The sequence below is a fragment of the Pseudonaja textilis genome, chromosome 2, assembly GCF_049901715.1.
Source record: "Pseudonaja textilis isolate UNSWEBS1 chromosome 2, rPseTex1.2, whole genome shotgun sequence".
Taxonomy (NCBI): domain Eukaryota; kingdom Metazoa; phylum Chordata; class Lepidosauria; order Squamata; family Elapidae; genus Pseudonaja; species Pseudonaja textilis.
This window is the reverse complement of record NC_141991.1, coordinates 84844255-84853950: the sequence shown is the minus strand read 5'-3', so window position 1 is coordinate 84853950 and position 9696 is coordinate 84844255.

Here is a 9696-nt window from a genome sequence, read left to right as displayed (position 1 = left end):
TAATATGGGGGGTTAAATGATTTGTGTGTAACAAAACAGAAAACTAATTTGGTAATCTAGTTCTATGATGGATCTGTATACATAATAAGATTATTTACAAGTAAGCTACACAATATACATTATTTATCTCAAATTCCTCATTGTCTTACATAAAGTCACATTTTATTACGCCTTTGTGAATTGTGCTCTTCTTTCCACTTCAGCCATTTAAGAGATAGAGCCATTTTTAATGTTTCCCCAGAGTGGAAATATAACTATGGCTTAATATTTTACCCTTTCATCCTAAAGCCACAAATGTAATTAATATTTATGGCATGCACGCAAAGCCTAATGTGTCACATTTTCAGACATCTAAAACATTTTTATAGCAAAGCTAATACAAAACCTAGTGTTATTTAAATATATATGCACCATAATTCAGTTTGCATCTTAGTATGGATGTTTCTTTTAAAGTCTGCTACTTGCTTTATAATTATAGATAAATCTGGACTTTTTAAAAAATAAATTCATTCATGGATTTAAATAATTATGTAAAATAGGATGTTTGTCTTTAAATCTAAAACAGGTAATGAGTCATTATATGTATTTTTGACAAAGTTTTGTATATACTGTAACTAGCAAATATATAGTCAATAAATTAACTGAAATTAATTAGTATTTAACAGACAGTATGTTTGTGAAGCCACTAGGTTTCTTCCATTAGAAAGTGTAGAAGTGTGGATTTTCCCTCAATAATCTGAATAATCAAGTTCATTGCATCACAAACTGCTTTTGATTTGTGTTAACATTTTAAAAGTTTAATAGAATCTTGGAAAATAGATTACGCATAAAACTACTGCTTTGGTGAAAAATCACTGCTTGCAAGGTTTTCCTCATTTTGCTCTACATTTGGAAAGAAAACCCCAGTTGTATTTCATATTTGAAATCTGGCTTCTTATATTTGCTCGTTAGAGAGTCAGTTTGGTATAATGGTTTAGGCATGAGGCTAGAAACTAGGGTGATTCTAGGCCTGTCTTAGACACAGAGGGTAACCTTCAACCAACCCCTCTCCCTCAGTCCTAGAGTCAGACAAGTGCAAACTACTTTGGAAATCTTGCCAAGACAACTTCAAGGACTTTTCCAGGAAGTCTCCAGGAGTTAACACTGATCTGAAGGACCTCCAAAATGTTCTTTATAGCTGTTGTATAGCATGTATAGACATGAACAAATGATAGGCATGATAAAGATACAATAACAGTCTTCCAATATTTGAGGGGCTGTCACAGAGAAGAGGGGTACATCTCTTTCCAAATCAGGACAAGAAGTAATGGATGGAAGATTAGCAAAGAGTGATCCAACCTAGAACTAAGAATAAATTTCCTGACAGAGAAGACAGTTAATTAGTGGAATGGCTTCTAATCACTCAGAAGTTGTGGGTGCTCTATTGCTGGAGGATTTTAAGAAGAGAATGGACAGCCATTTGTCTAGAATGGTATATAGCAAGGGTATATAGGGTGTCCTGCTCAAACAATGAGTTGAACTAAAAGACCTCCAAGGTTCCTTCCAACTCTGTTATTCTGTATTCTGCATTTTGTGACTTTCCAACTGCTCCAACAGCATCTAACCAGCTGTGATTTTGTAGCCTTCTATCTCTCTCATTAATTCAAGACCAGCTTTCACTTAATTGATTGTTGTTGTTATTATTCCATGATTCTCCTCTTCTATGATTACAATGTACCTGCATGGAATAGCTATTAGTGTCAAAGTCAAAGCCATGATTGATTCAAGCAATCAGTAAAGAAAACATAGTCACTTGATTTAAGGCAATCCAAGCAATATTTGTGGTTTCAGCCAAACACTGAATGTTCTGAAAGCTATATGAAGCACTGGAATCCCTTGTTTGGGTCATTATTTCTCTACATTCTAGTGCCTATCATGATGGAAACTCACTAAAAGATTTTGCTTGCTTTAAGTTAAAATCACTTTTTCTCAGAAATGTTAGCTTCTGTGAGAGCCAGCAAAAGAAGAGACAGACATCTCTGGAGGTTGAAATCCCTACTTCAAAACTGAAGTCCTTCTAATTACCTTCATAAATAAATAAGAGAAGAGCAAGAGAAAATGAGGGGGACAGAAGAGAGAAATGGTGGGAAAACAAGAAGGACTGGAGTAGAAATACTCATCTGATTGGTCGATTGAAAACCATTTAATATATCATTTAATATATCATGTCAACGACAAATTGTTACAACTCTGTATATAGTTGTCTAACACAATTATTATTCAAGCACATATATATAACTGTAATATAAATAAAATCTCCATGCTCTTATTTGGGCCAAAAGATTGATCCTGAAATTTAGAAAGATAAATGTATGGCCCCTTTCACTGAGTGGATTGAAGACTTGATTATACTTGCCACCTATTAGCAGATTGCTTATAGATGTAGATTTTGCATGGACAATTATGAATAAAATAAGGGTTTTCAAATGCCTAAATTGGTTAAAGAAAGTTATTTAAGAAGACTATTAAATAATAGATCAAGAATGTAGAACTCCAATCTGACCTCAACCAAGGTTCCAGAAATTATTTTAGAGAAAGTTCAAGATACTTTCCAGCAAATTGAAAGACACTTAGCTACCCCAAATTTCACTGGGTCTTTTCCAAAACTTATTTTAATGTACTTCATTTGGTGATGAATTTAACAATTTAGCAGCTATGCAGAGACTTTGACCTTGCAAATCAAGGGAATTTGAACTGTCAAAATGCATGATTTTATGATGTACATTTTATATTGACTCTCAGTTAAATTTATTATAGTATCTATTAACAAAAATGCCTGTCTACCGAGATTAATTGTACTGTTATTAACTTCTGGCTAAGAAAAACATTGAAGGTGACATATGCAATCACCAAATATTGCTTTTCAACTTCACAGATTTCTTTGTCATAACAGTCCAGTGGGATTGTGGTCATGTGACTGGCTGGGTGTGGCCAATTCAACATCACTCACATTGAGGCACGCATCTCCTTGCCTGGCCTCTCATGACTGTGAGGATGCTGCAACAGTCATAAGTGTGAAAAATGGTCATAAGTCACTTTTTCCCGTGCCATTGTAACTTTGAATGGTCACTCCACACAAGCAAAGTACCAGCAAAGGAAGGGGAAAAAACTTCAGAGAACTTCTTGAGACAGGAAGTCTAGTTCTACCAAGAATCTATAAAGGGTTAATGGAGAGGCAGTTTCTGTAAGCAACACCAGAATGTTTCCTTCCTGCCTTCTTTACAGGATTAGGCCAATAATTTCTTCTAATAACCGGTTCTCCAAACTGCTTAGAATATTAAAAATTGGTTCTAGCGAATAGGTGCGAACCTGTAGAATCCCACCCCGATCAAAGGGATATTCATATAAAAGAGTAGATAGAACATAAAAGGAAAGAAATTGCTCCAATATAAGCTATCTCTTATGCATAAAATCTGTTTCTGGAGTCTCGGTTCCCAAACTCCAGCATGGAAAAAATACAAAGGGATCATAAAGCCCTTTAGTAAATTAATTTAAACCTGCAAATATACTACAGATTTCAGAAAGTATGAAACTGGTGAAAACTCGCATGAGCTGACAGGAAAAATATGTAGCTATACTCTTATCTATAAAATGATATTTGGGGATAGAACATGAATGAAATTGTGATGGTAGCCTGTGTAGTAGAGAGTTTTCAACAGAGAGACGCTTTTGTGCAAATTAGGAGACATTTGTCAGGAACGATGAGGCTTCTTTCAGAATATAGTGGAGCAGATATTCTCAATGGTTGTGGCAGATATCTTAGCTAACCTGCTCCTACTGCAAGATGGTTATATGAAAATGTCACACTGTACCCTTGCCTATTTGACTAAATATCAGAAAGTCAAGAATAAAAAACAGTAATCATTGTACAAATTTAATTAGCTAATGCAACTCAAGGGATATAATTATATTAGAATAACTTTATTGTCACTTTGAATGTACATTGATCAACGTATGTTAAAATGAAATTTCATTGCATATACCTCTCAAAGGGTCACCACCTCCAGTATACATTACATAAACATGATTAAAGAAATAAATAATCAAATACAAAATTATGCACATACCCACATATATTATATGACACAGAGAAACAACATAGTCTAGTTTGGATGTATATACATACATGGTGAAAAAAAATGAATTTTGTGAGCTTACCAGACGGATGGCATAGGGAACAAAGCTGTTACAGAATCTGGTAGTCCTGCTGGAAATACTTCAAAACCTCCTCCCAGAGGGGAGCAGCAGAAATAGACTGTAAAGTAGGTGTGTGGGTCTCTAACAATGCTTCAAGCTATAAGCACATAGCGCTTATAAGCAGTATCCTGAATGACAGGAAGTAAGCTTCCTATAATCTTCTCAGCTGTCCTTACCATTCTCTGTATGGACTTTCTATCTGAGGTATTGCTGCCACCAAACCACACAGTGATGCAGTTTGTTAAAACACTCTCAATCATGCCTCTCTAAAAGTGGCCAGGACAGAAAGAGAAAAATGTGTTCTTCTCATCTGACGCAGGAAATGCAGACGCTGATTTGCAGACTGCAGAATGATTTGCACTCTTCAATAAAGATGACCTGTGGAGAGACCAATTCAGATTGTTAGCTATCTGCACCCCCAGATACTTAATAGTGTTGATCACCTTTACATCTACATCCTCTAAACTGAGTGAAGTATAACTATGCAGGCTCTTTCTAAAATCTACAGTGATCTCCTTTGTTTTATTAACATTTAGAACCAGGTTACTTTTATCGCACCAGTCCACCAGAGCTTTCACCTCTTCCCCTATAAGTATCTTCATTGTCATCCTTGATAAGACCCACCACTGCTGTGTTTCCACATACTTCATAATATGATTCATAGCAGATTTGACATAGCTGTCATGGGTCATCAAGGAAAACAGTAGTGGACTCAAGACACAGCCCTATGGGGAACCCATACTCAAGGACATGGAGTTGGAAACTTTTCTTCCAACTTACACAAACTGGGGCCTATCAATAAGGAAATCAAGAATCCAATTACATAAAGGAGTATTAAAACCTAATAGGCCGGTTTGTTCATCCAAATGCTGAGTGATGATTGTGTTGAACACTGAACTAAAATCAACAAACAGCATTTGCACATGAGTGTTCTTCTCCAGGTGTGCCAAGCTAAGATGAAGCACGTAGGAAACTGCATCATCTATAGAGTAATTCTTCCAATAGGCAAACTGTAATGAGTCAAATGTAGGGGGAAGTCATGAAACCGTATAACTATATACCAATCTAACAAAACACTTCATCATAATGGAAGTGAGTGCAACTGGATGGTAATCATTAAGGCATATGATTATAGTTTTGGGGGGCACTGGGTACAATGACTGCAATCTTAAAACGTGATAGAACCATGGCCTTATGCAATGAGAGATTGAAGATGTCTGTGAGAACAATGGCCAGCTGATCAACACACTCCTTAAGTACTCTTCCAGGGATATTATCAAGACCCACAGCTTTCTGAGCATTTCCACAGGACCTTCTTGCCCTGGATGAAACTCAGACAGATCAAATAGTAGTCAAGTGCTATGGATCATCAACTCACAAGATCTTGTTACCACACAAGACATTAAGAATTTGTTGACTAATGTGTTTCAGTCACTGGAATCAATATAATTTAAAGGCAAACCTTCCAAATCGAATATTTCTCTTCCCATTTTATAGAGAGCAACAGAAATTATTTCTTCTTCTTCTTCTTCTTCTTCTTCTTCTTCTTCTTCTTCTTCTTCTTCTTCTTCTTCTTCTTCTTCTTCTTCTTCTTCTTCTTCTTCTTCTTCTTCTTCCTCCTCCTCCTCCTCCTCCTCCTCCTCCTCCTCCTCCTCCTCCTCCTCCTCCTCCTCCTCCTCCCTTTCCCTTGACTACAGTTGTCATAGTGACAACCTTTAAAGTGGCCCTAGGTTCTGAACAGTTATCTAGTTCCTTTTAGTTTTTCTCTGACCACTTGGTTGCCAGATCCCTTATCATGCTGATAGCTCTCCTCTGAACCCACTCTAACTTCTTCATGTCCTTCTTAAAATTCAATGCCAAAAACTGACATTGTACTTAAGTACTGTCTAATCAGAGCAAAGTACAAGATAATAATTACCTCCCATGATGTGTTAACACCACCCAAAATTGCATCAATGATCCACTGTAGTTCATGAAACATGCAGTAGGCTTCACTACTAAGTAGCTGTATAGTAGGAATGGAATATAAATTTTTGCAATAGAAAAATACAGAGAATTATGAATGCAGCATAACCCTAATGCACTTTGAACTGATGAGGTTGCCCGTTATTTATATTTCATAGCATTTTTTTTCTAAAATGAGTAAAAGTGAAATACAGGTTCCCCATAAATGCTTGTTAAATACTGCTAATGTTATGTTTATGTAGGTTTTTTTTTTCATATGTTAAAATATAAGAATGTTCATTTATATTTATGCAAAGGCATCCTATAAACTCATCTGAAATTATTGCAAAGGTCATGTTTATATTAGGAAAGAAATACACGGAATGAATATCAATGTCAGCTGCAAATGCCAGTTGTTGCTGATATGTACTTTAATTAAATAAGAAATGATTGTAATAGTTTTGACTGAATATTTTTGTATCAAATCAATATCTATGATCCTCTGCTGATTTATTGCTGAAGGATAATCAACAAAAGAAAGAGTTCCATAGAACAAGGCAAAGATTCATCCTGGCCTTTACAGCTACAGATACTTTACAGCTATTATCTATCACAGGTTGATGGTAATATCTTGTCTAGAATGAAATTCCCATATCAAATCCACCACATTATCCTGCAAGTTTGATTTGTATATACAGATAATATGTGTCACTAATTCTACCTTTTCCTACATTCTTTCATTTGTTTTTAAAGAGATTTGCTTACTGTCAGTTACAAACATTGAGTTTTTACACTTTACATATCTTTTAAATTAACTGTATCTTTGATCTGGGCCATTCAGTCATTCAGTTTCTATGGCTGCTCATCAGAGTCAATAACTCCGGTTGGCTTATGATTCAACAAACATTTTAAAACCACAAAACCAATAAAAACACTAAAAATATCCAAATTAAATATGCATAGGAGCAATATACTTAGCCAGTTAGCAATACAGCCTGTACACGTTCAACACCCCATTTTAAAAATTTCAATTTTTTTTTTTTTTTGGAATGAATCCTTTTTTGCCCATATTTTAGCAGTTGGAATTGAAAGAAATGTAATGATTTCTCTGTTACAAGCACTTCCATAGCACATTTGCAAAATCATTATTGAAGCCCCACAGCTATACACAGCACATCTATAAATCAAGTTTTCTTCTTTTTCCCCAGAGGTGGTATTTAGCAAGTTCAGACCAGTTCTGGAGAACTGGTAGCAGAAATTTTGAGTAGTTTGGAGAACCGGCAAACACCACCTCTGACTGGAGATTTTACAGTATCCTTCCCCTGCCACACTCACCAAGCCATGCCCACAGAACCAATAGTAAAAAACTTTGAATCCCACCACTGCTTTCCCCATGGCAAATTTTCTGTTTCACTCAGATTTCCTTTGGAGGAATTGGGAATAGCTGCCTCCTACCCTTAAAACCAACATGGTTCCATTTGTCAGCCAATGTCATGAAACCACCTAGACACGTAGAGAAGTTGAGCCATTATTTTTCTAGGAGAATCTTCCTTTCAAACAGATTGGAATTTTGAAAACCCCTTCCAACTCAAAGTAATTATTACACCTTCAGGCAGTCCATCATTGGGAAGAACTGTTTGACTAATCTCATGCTGAACTAAGTGCAATACTAAGAAATGAAAAAGCAATTCCTCTTTTACAAAATGAAACACCCAAGCTGTCTGTAAACCAATTCCATATACTGTTGACAGCCAGGCAGAAAAAATCTCCTGTTTATTTCAGCCAATCAGAATAGAGTTGGAAGGGACCTTAGAGGTCTTCTAGTCCAACCCCCTGCTCAAGCAGGAAACCCTATATGATTTTAGACAAGTGACTGTCCAGTTTCTTCTTAAAAACCTCCAGTGATGAAGCATCTACAACGTCTGATGGCCAGCTGGTTAATTGTCCTCACTGTTAGGAAGTTTCTCCTTAGTTCTAAGTTGCTTCTCTCCTTGATTAGTTTCCATCCATTGCTTCTTGTCCTGCCCTCGGGTGCTGTGGAGAATAGCTTGACTCCCTCTTCTATGTGACAACCCCTTAGATATTTGAACACTGCTATCATGTCACCCCTAGCCCTTCTTTTCATTAAACTAGACAAACCCAATTCCAGCAACCATTCTTTATGTTTTAGCTTCCAGTTCCCTAATTATCTTTGTTGCTCTTCTCTGCACCCTTTCTAGAGTCTCAACATATTTTTTTTTTACATTGTAGCAAACAAAATTGTATTCCAAGTATGTTTTAACAAGGAATTATAAAGTGGTATTAACACTTCACATGACATTGATTCTATCCCTCTGTTAATGCAGCCTAGTAAGACTGCAATGATTTTTTCACTGCTGTTGCACACTGCTAGCTCATATTTAAGTGATTGTTCACTAGGACTCCAAGGTCCCTCTCATAGTTACTGTTTTTGAGCCAAGTTTCACCTAATCTGTACTTATACCTTTGGTTTTTCCTGCCTAAGTATAAAACCTTGCTTTTCTCCTCATTAAATTTCATGTTGTTGGATAGGGCCCATTGTTCAAGTCTGTCAAGATCTTTTTGGATTTTGTCTTCTGGGATGTTGGATATTCCTGCCATCCTAGTATCATCTGCAAATTTGATGAGTTCCCCTTCTATTCCCTCATCTAAGTCATTTATAAAGATATTGAAAGCATAAGGTGGAACCTTGTGATGTCCCACTGCTTACTTCCCTCCATATAAATGTAGCACCATTAAGGACATCTCTGAGTATAATTTGTCATCCATTACAAATCCATCTAGCGGTGATGTTGTCCAACCCATATTTTTATATCTTACCAAGAAGTAGGTTGTGGTCTACTTTGTCAAATGCCTTGCTGAAATCTAAATCTACTAGCCCACAGCATTTCACTGGTCTACTAATTTAGTTACTTTGTCGAAGAATGAAATAAGATTGGTTTGTCATGATCTGAATTCCCTTCCAACTGAGTTCCCATTCAACTGGTGGAAATAATATATGCTTTCAAAAGAATTGTGCAATTTCACTGCAATGTTTCTAGGTATCATTTTCTTGCATTCTTAATTTCATCATATTTGAGGGAGGATTGGGATGTTTTCCATTGTACAATGGTTTTCGATTGCACTATAGCTTCTCTGGCTTCCTCTGCTTCAGTTCCCATAGATACTTATCCAACCTATGGGAAAGGGGAGAGAGCAGGGGTGGGATTCTACCAGATTGTACCTATTCTCTAGAACCGGTTGTTAACATTCTAAGCAATTCGGAGAACCAGTTGTTAGAAGAAATTACTGGCCTAATCCTGTAAGGAAGGCAGGAAGGAAACATTCTGGTGTTGCTTACAGAAACTGCTTCTCTGTTAACCCTTATTACATTCTTGGCAGGACTAGACTTCCTGTCTCAGGAACTTCTCTGGAGTTTTTTTCCCCCTCTTTTGCTGGTACTTTGCTTGTGTGGAGTGACCATTCAAAGTTACAATGGCACTGAAAAAAGTGACTTAT